Source organism: Cornus florida, unplaced genomic scaffold (genome assembly GCF_030987335.1).
Source record: "Cornus florida cultivar Cherokee Brave unplaced genomic scaffold, ASM3098733v1 CherokeeBrave_3.0.0_Hap2_Chr06, whole genome shotgun sequence".
Taxonomy (NCBI): domain Eukaryota; kingdom Viridiplantae; phylum Streptophyta; class Magnoliopsida; order Cornales; family Cornaceae; genus Cornus; species Cornus florida.
In genome coordinates, this window is record NW_026775576.1 from 92,069,144 (window position 1) to 92,077,856 (window position 8,713).

An 8,713-nucleotide genomic window follows, 5' to 3' on the forward strand; every position below is an offset into this window, starting at 1 on the left:
CCATTAGTTAAGTACCTCGTTGGGTACAATGATTGTAATACTCCTAAATTTCAACGTTTTTATTTATTTATTTTATTTCATTTATATTTGGTTACGTGGCTATTTGAATTGTTTGTGCATTTGTTTTAGGATTTTATTTGGTTGTTATTTGGTTGTCATTTCAATATTAATTATTTAGTGTTTATTTTATTTTATTTACTTGGCTAATTGGAGTTGTTGGTGTGTTTATTTATGTGTTATTTAAATGTAATTATTTTGTAGTAATTCTGTAGTTAATTGTAAATTTTCATTAAGGTTATTTTTATTTATTTTTAGTAAATTGTGTGGATGGGTAGGTAGGTATATATATATAAAAGTGTTATATACACACATATATATATATGGATATATTTAGCATATTATAAATAAATATATATAAACTATATTAATGTGTTTACATATATATATATATTTACAAATATATATATATGGATGTAGGCGTGCATATAGATAAAGTATATGCACACGGTAGTTTAAGGAAATTATGATGTTAATTTATTATTATAAGTTTGCACGTGTAATTGTACTATTAAATTATTAAAATATTATATCATTAGATTTAGGCCTGATCACGTTTCGGATTGGATCGGATCGGTTTGGGGATAAAGTTCAAGCCGAACCAGTCCCCACGGATTGGTGAAAATTGAAACCGAACCGATTCGTGGAGGCCTTCAATCTGAACCAAACCGATCCGTTACTTCACGGATTGGACCGGACCGGTTTCCACGGATTGGGCATAAAACAAACTTAAATCTTATCATTTAACTTACTACGATATTAGATCTCCAAAACAATATTATATCTGAACCCAAAGTAAAAACTAAATATATCGAAGAAAGGAATTCAGATTTGGAAAAATCAAAACAAGTCAGATCTGGAAAAATCAAAACAAGGAACTAAATATACCAAAGAAAGGAATTCAGATATGGAAAAATCAAAACAAGGAATAACAAGAGTCACCAAGATGATAAAGATTTAGAACACCTAACAGTGCTTGTTAACAGAAAATCTATATCAAACGAACAAAACAAAATTAATTAACCAAGGAACATGATACAAGAAAATACAAAGAATGATATAATAAGACTTTACCAGCATATGTATTTTTTTTTTCGGAAAGTGTAAGAGATTTATAGCAAAACAAAAAAATAAATATAGATGTAGGACTGATCCAGGCCCCCAAATCAAAAAGCTAGAAGCATCAGAGGGGAAGACATGATGACCCTTCATTCTCTGTGCACTTTACCATGCTTCCTTCATTCTTATATTCCAGAACATCGGCTTATTGTACACAGATATAGATCTCAACGATGATATATATATATATATATATATATATATATATATATACACAAGAGGAAGAAGACAGAGGCAAATAGTGAAGATTGAAGAGAGAGTCACAAAGGCGAAAAGAAGAGGGTGAAGAGAGAAGACTGAAGAGAAGAGGCTCAGGGACGGAGGCGCGGCTGAAGTGTAATGAAATGAGATGGGAGTAAGATAGGGTTAACTTAAAAGAATAATGAATAAAAGAAAAAACAAAATACGGTGGTAAGTAATAAGTATATTTAATATTGTGTGTGTGTGTGTATATATATATATATATATATATATATATATATATAATATTAATAGGCAACGGTTCGGTTCGGATCGGTTAACGGTTCAGATCGATTTTTTCAGGATCCAATCCGTTAACAGAATCGCGAATACCGGATTGTAAAATTTTCAAATCATCACCGAACCATGAGATCTGAAAACCGAACCGAACAACATAGATCGGATTGGTTCGAACCGGATTGATGGATTGACGGATTATTTGCTCACCCCTAATTAGATTTCAATGTGGGACGTGCCATTGGTGTGTGGTTTAGATAAAATATAAGTGCACAGTTTGTTGAATTGGAAGTTGAATTGTGTTTTTATTTATTTTTATTATTGATAATGTTGTAACAATTAGTGGCTGTACAAGGTAAAAGTGGGTTGGCTGAAAGTTGTAACATATATGGGTGTGGTATGGTGTGGTTGGATGTAGGTGGGTAGTGTGGAATCACTTTAGGTTATTTTATTATTTATATATATAGTTCATTACCTGGGTATTAGAAACATAGCAAACGAACAAAAAAAAAAAGGCACGAAACAGAGGGCGGCGACGAGAGAGGAAGAAATAGAGAGAAGGGAAATCAGAGAGGAAAGACTAAGGATTTTGACCCAAAATTTTAAGGCAAGTCTTTGTTCTACTCATTCCCTTTGTCTTTTGTGTTTCGATTCATCTGTAGAACGACTTTAGAGAATTATTTGTAAATTAATTTGATTATATTTATGCTAAGGATGGACCTTAACAAAGGAATAAGTGTGTATATATATAACTATATATATATATATACGTATATATATACATGAATTTAGTTTTGTAGTCTCTGGTTTTTTTATTTCATACAAAATTATTGCAATTGAGTAAAATAACTACCCAATTTGTACGGACCATCAACAGCTTTTTGTCCTCTTCCTTTACTGAGGGTTTATTGATTCATTCTTTGCAATTGATTTAATCTTTGAAATTTATTTTGCAAGTCTATTTGTCTTGCAATTGATGGTGTAAGTGGGTTTGTTTGGTTTGCAATTTAAATCATTAATTGTATTTGGTTAATTACTGTAGGATTGGGTTTGTTGGTTTTGCAATTTAAATCATTAATTGCATTTGATTAAATTACTGTAGGACTGGGTTTATTGATTTTGCAATTTAAATCATTAATTGCATTTGATTAAATTACTGTAGGAGTGGGTTATTTGTTTTAAGCTGTAAGTTGCATGGTAAGGTATCAAAAAAAAAAAAAAAAAAAAATAATAATAATAATAGTAATAGTAATCCAGGCTGCATTATTGGTTGCATGAAATTTTTAATACTTTTATAAAAATTGTTACTTTGTTTAAGTGGGTTTATTTGTTAAAGTGGGTTTAATAAGTTATGTTAATAATTTCGGATGAAGGTAAGGTTTAATTATCATGTTTATAGGTTTGTAGTTAAGAAGTTATTTGAATTGCAAGTTTCTTGTATGATATTTATAATTTTTTATTTTGCTATATCAATTGTTACAGATTACGGAATGATTATAATTATACATGTGATTATATATGTATATGAACTTATGCATACTTTGATATAAGTTTGCATAGTAGGACCATTGTCAGGATATGGTCTTAGAAGCACCATTGTTAGGATATGGCTTGCTGATACATATATGGGCTGGCTATTAAGTCTAGACCTATACGTGTAGTCATACCATTGTCAGGATATGGTTATGACTTTATATTGTGCCATTGTCAGGATATGGCTATAGTTACTTACATAAATATATTTTAATTGGGTACCATGATACGAGCTTGAGATCTCGGGATCGATGGTTAGGGTTGGCGTATATTGCCAGGTGAGATGAGTAGCTGGATATAGGGATGTGTGTGCACTGGTAGAAGATGTACTTATGACCACCTTGTGTGCGCTTGCATGAGACCTACTATCCGGTTGAGGCTGTCTTATGATCCAGTGAAAATCTATAGTGTGTATACTTATGTATATTGACTTATGTAGTTATTGCATGAGTCAGACTAGGATGGATCGTTTATCGGGGTTCTGTTTGGGATGTAGTAGAAAGGGCTTGTTCGTGGGTTTTGACCTACCTTTGTTGTTATCTTTTCAGGTCCTCAATAGTTCCAGACGTAGAGTCAGTTCGTGCAGAGCAGAAGCCAGACTTCATCACTCTTCCGGTGTCATAGACGTAGGACCTCCACTGTGTTTTCGCTATCATTTATTATTTCTGAGTTAGACATTTATTTGTTTCGTCTTTAGTTGGGATTTTTATTAGGGGTCCACATTGTATGGATTCCCAAGTTGAATACTGGAGGTTTTATTCTTATAATGAGAATTTATTGGAGATTAATGTATTAGAGGATTTATTATTTAATTATTAATTTAGATTTCCCTTTTAGCGTTATTTATTTATTTAATTTTTATTCCTCTTCTATTCTGTGCTTGTTTATTATTGATTGGCTGATATTCCCTGATTTTATGTGCAGACCTGATCAACCTGTGTTTCGAAGTTAGGGGGTATCACAATGATCGCCCTTGACTTGGGAACATCCATGGGAATACAACCCTCATTGAACAAGGGATCTTGAGGGACATTGGACCTCCTTGGACGTGAGGGCTTCGATATATTCTTGGGTGTAGAAGGCCACACTGATTGTATGAACAGGCGAAGTAATGAGACTCCATTGCTAGAGACATTCTCAGTGGTAGAGGCTTTACTAATAGGTAGGGACCCCCTTGTTGGTGGTGATCTCCTTGGTGGGTGGAGACCCACCCGTTTATTTAGGCGCGGAAGAACCAGGCCTTAGTCTTCAGGAGACAGGGTTTGGTCTTGGGCGACCAGACTGTTGGGATTTATATGCCCTAGCATAGCAAATTCCTGTTTGGATTAAAGTGACATATGTTCCTGACGTTTCTGAAATATTTATGTTTTATACAATTAGTGAATTCAATGTATTATATTTCGATTCATTATAGAATTGATAGTGTCCATTTGATTACAAGAAATATTTATATATATGTATGTGATGGCAATCAATGCATGATATATAAATAGTAATCATAAATGGTTCATAGTCGGTAATTATGGATGGACTCATAATTAATTAAGATTTGAACTAGATCTGCGTTAGGTTGAGATATATTGCGAGAGCCGTCGTATGCAATTGCTCCCTATCATCGTCATGGCATTTGACTCTTAAGCATGAAAAAATTATACTCTTTTATTAATTAATAATTACTTTGATTTGTTCGACGGATTTTTCGGGATCCTTAGACCGACACTTTGGGTAGTTATGTAATTGATAGTTAGAGGGTTATATTTTCAATATTTGCATCATTGTTACTTGTATTTATTTTGTATTGATTATGGTTGATCACAAAGTAAATTCGAAGGCCTTCGTGTGTTTTTAGACAAAATGATTTATTATATATTTATTTATTTAAATTATTATTTTTGTCAAACAAATGTTTTATTGTGATCGAGCTAGAAATAATCAATGGTACCAAAATAAATATATTAATTAAATAGTCGGATTGATGGCTTTATTTATCCGATAACTAATTAAGAATAGAGGGGTCAAAGTGCAATATTGACTTAGAGGTTATTTATTATTTAATTGGAGTTCAATTAATTTCTTTTAGTGGAGTAGAAATTAATTTATGAATTAATTGAATTGGGTCCATGGACCGGGCCAATTATTAATTCATTGTAGCCAATAAAATAATAGGCCCAATGGATTCTCACTCATATCCCAACTTGATATTGGAATCATATTAGATTTGAGACATATGAATTAGAGATTGAGAAGGATTTGTGGTTTCCTTTTCTTTATTTTTATGTTGCCTATAAATATACATGGTCTATGTATATTTTGGGTGTGATTTTTGGAAAGAAGGAAAAATGAATAAATTTTCTCTCTCTAGAAAATTAGGGTTTATGTTCTCATCTAATGGAGGCTCTCACAAGCCTAATTTTTCAAGGTCATTCATGGAGGCATATGAGTGATTCGTAAAGGTAAAACAATTACCAAGAAGATGGAGATTCAAGGAGAATGCATCTTGCTAAGGGATCTACAATAAGTGAGAACATTCACTTTAGAGGAGAGATCTAAGGTTTACTCAAACCTTGATGTAAGTATTCAATCTTTTAATTGAATGATACATCATGTTTTATTTTTGCATAAAACTTGTCTCTATATAATGAATCAAGATCTATGAATTTAAATCCCTCAAAAAGTTTTTAAAACTAGCACGTTTCCCTCAAGTGGTATCAGAGCATGGTTTGATTCATTACTAGAGATCATGTTTTTATCAAAATTCATCATTCATGGATCCAAAAATTATATTCATATATATTTTTTATTGATGTATGTTGATGTATGATTTAATATGTTGATATATATTGATAGATAATGATGTATGTATAATTGTGAATGGATGATGATTTGTGTTTGGGCCATGGATGAAGTTTATAGGTTCATTGAATGTAATTTTATCTTTGGATGAATGTAATTAAAGTTTTGATTTAGCCGTTTGAAAGTTCAATGATGTAATTTATTTTTTCCATTGTATTTCAAGTTGTAAATATTTTTAAAGCCATGTAATATTCATCAAAGAATGCTATGAAGCTTCAAGAAGGTCTAAAAAGGTTAAATTATGTTTCAGTAATTTTCTAGAATTTTTTCGAATTTTTTGAAATTTTTCTGAAATTTTTTGAGGCTTAATTTAATTTCTGGAATTTTTCGGCGATTTTCCGGCGACCGGAGAGTTGTCGGCGGCAAGGTTTTGGCCGGAGATCAAGAGGGATTGATGGGAAATAATCCCATGTGACGCGGCTAATGATGGGCCCTTGCGCAATACTTAGAGCAATTAAATGTTAAAAGCTGAATCCATTGGCCATTTAATTTGCTTTATCTGTCATTTATTGTTGTATGTGATGCATGAAATAATTAATTGCTAATTATTATTGTTCATGCATTGGATCCATGATATTTATTTAAATGATTTGATTTATATTAGTTAAATTATGAAAATTAATTGGATTTGATTACTAATTAATTAGAGGGCACTTATTGGGAAACGAAAAATTATTTTTGTAAATTATTTAAAAAAGTGTGCCTCAAATTAAATATTAGTGAATCATTTAAAGTCCAAATATTTTCTAAATTTAATTGGATTAAAATCAAGACGTTTTGCATGCATTATATCATGTAAATGAATAAAATGAAAACCCTAATTATGAATGATTAAAAATTGAGTGGGAACGGGGATTTTTATACATTGCCCCATGGCCTTCGTTATTAACACCATTGTAATTAGGTCTTCAAAAATAAGGCCCAACGCATGATTTGAAGAGTCTTAATATTACAAGAATGGTTATCTCATGAAAATAATAATATTAAATGTTCATTATAATTAGATCTTTAAAAATAAGGCCCTACGCATGATTTAAAGAGTCTAGATTATAATGACAAGATATTTAATATTTTATTTTTCATTAGAGCTTTAATAACGTTATACACTCAATCTAAAATCAATAGTGTTAGCTCCCCAACGGAGTGGTCTATACTAGGTGATTTTAGAAAGGCTAAACATAATCGGGAATCATTTCATATAGATAGACAAGGCATTGTTTTAAGAGATATGGAAATGATGGGTTTGCTCGCCAATAGCAATAATGAACTTCGCCAACCGAATAAGTTATTGGCGTATTGGTTATTCGATTTTTCATGCAGTGGTTAAGGGACCCACATACTATTTTAATGGAAGTGCTCGCTTAATAGTAAATGAATCTTAACAATAGTAATAATGAACTCCTCCAACATGATAAGTTATTGACATATTGATTGGTTGATTTATTATGCTACAGAGTTGAGGGACCTGCATTAATTAAAAGGGATTGATCACCAATAATGATAATGATGTCTTGTTCGGTTGAGATTTATTGTATTATGTGGTTAACAAGCTCATTTTAATTTTAAATATGCATGACAGTATTAATAATTCACCTTGCATATTGTATGAATGCATTTATATTCAGATTAATTATGTCTAATCCAGTTTATCTGCTTGCTTACATATTCAATGTAACTAGATCTCATTAATATTGACTGAGAAAGGAACTTAGATATTTTATTCACAATGTAAGGGTATAAATGTATTTACTACTCCTAAACCTAATCCTTTTACTTTAAGATACCCAAGAGAACATTAATGCTTTGAATAAGTGAAATAAGGCAAATGAGATGACTTTGTGTAATATTCTAGAGTTTACCTCGAATACGCTCCAAAACTAACATTTACATTATTTTATTTTCTTCAAGCATCATGTTAAAATTCAATAAGATGTTTTGGTGAGATTAGATAGAGAGTATGCCAAAGTACTATGTCAGACTTGAATAGCATCAAGATAGCCTAAGGAACTCCAGTATGAAATCGAATTTTGAAAAATGATTGTTTATTATTTAAAAATTAGCTGGAGATCAATAGGGCTGACTTGGGTGGTAAGTTTCAAGTTGACATGATTATTGCCTTGTTACCAAACTCGTTCGACTCTGTTAGAGTGAACTAAATAAGGAATCAGTTTGAGTTCACACTCGCTGATATTCTTATAGAATTGGTAACAGATGAAGGGATATTCAAGAGTATGGGCGTTCCTATCAATCTAACCTAGTCTATACTATCTTCTTCTAGGCCCAAGTGGACGGGCAAAGCAAAGAAGAAGGATGATAATAGGACTAGGCTAGCACAAAACATATGTATCTAAAAGGTTAAAGGGAATAAGGCAGTGTATGTTGAGGGCGAATGAAACTGTTTATTTTGCCGTTAACTAAAACACTATAGGACGAACTGTCTAAGTAATGACGTGGCATAGGAAAATATATATTTAATCATTGAGCCATGTTATGTGGTTGCATCTATTAATTCCTGATGGATAGATTCTGGAGCCACTAAACATGTTTGCAATTCATCGTAAGGATTTCAGGAATCCAGAAGCCTTGATGATATGGATATATATTTATCTTTTGACCTGATGCCAAGGTTGTAGTTAGGTCAGTGGGAGTATTACATCTGAAATTAGAAAGTATG

At 31.8% G+C, this 8,713-nt stretch overlaps 1 long non-coding RNA gene and 1 pseudogene across 1 annotated transcript; one reads left to right on the forward strand and one right to left on the reverse strand.

Annotated features, from left to right (window-relative positions):
- Window positions 1-1,195: 1,195 nt before the first annotated feature.
- Window positions 1,196-1,301, reverse strand: LOC132315515 (small nucleolar RNA snoR100; annotated as a pseudogene).
- Window positions 1,302-2,266: 965 nt separating this feature from the next.
- LOC132312897 (uncharacterized) lies at window positions 2,267-4,594 on the forward strand. The gene is made up of 2 exons (XR_009483346.1): window positions 2,267-3,812; window positions 4,111-4,594. It is a non-coding gene; the product is annotated as an uncharacterized LOC132312897 (long non-coding RNA).
- The last annotated feature ends 4,119 nt before the right edge of the window (window positions 4,595-8,713 follow it).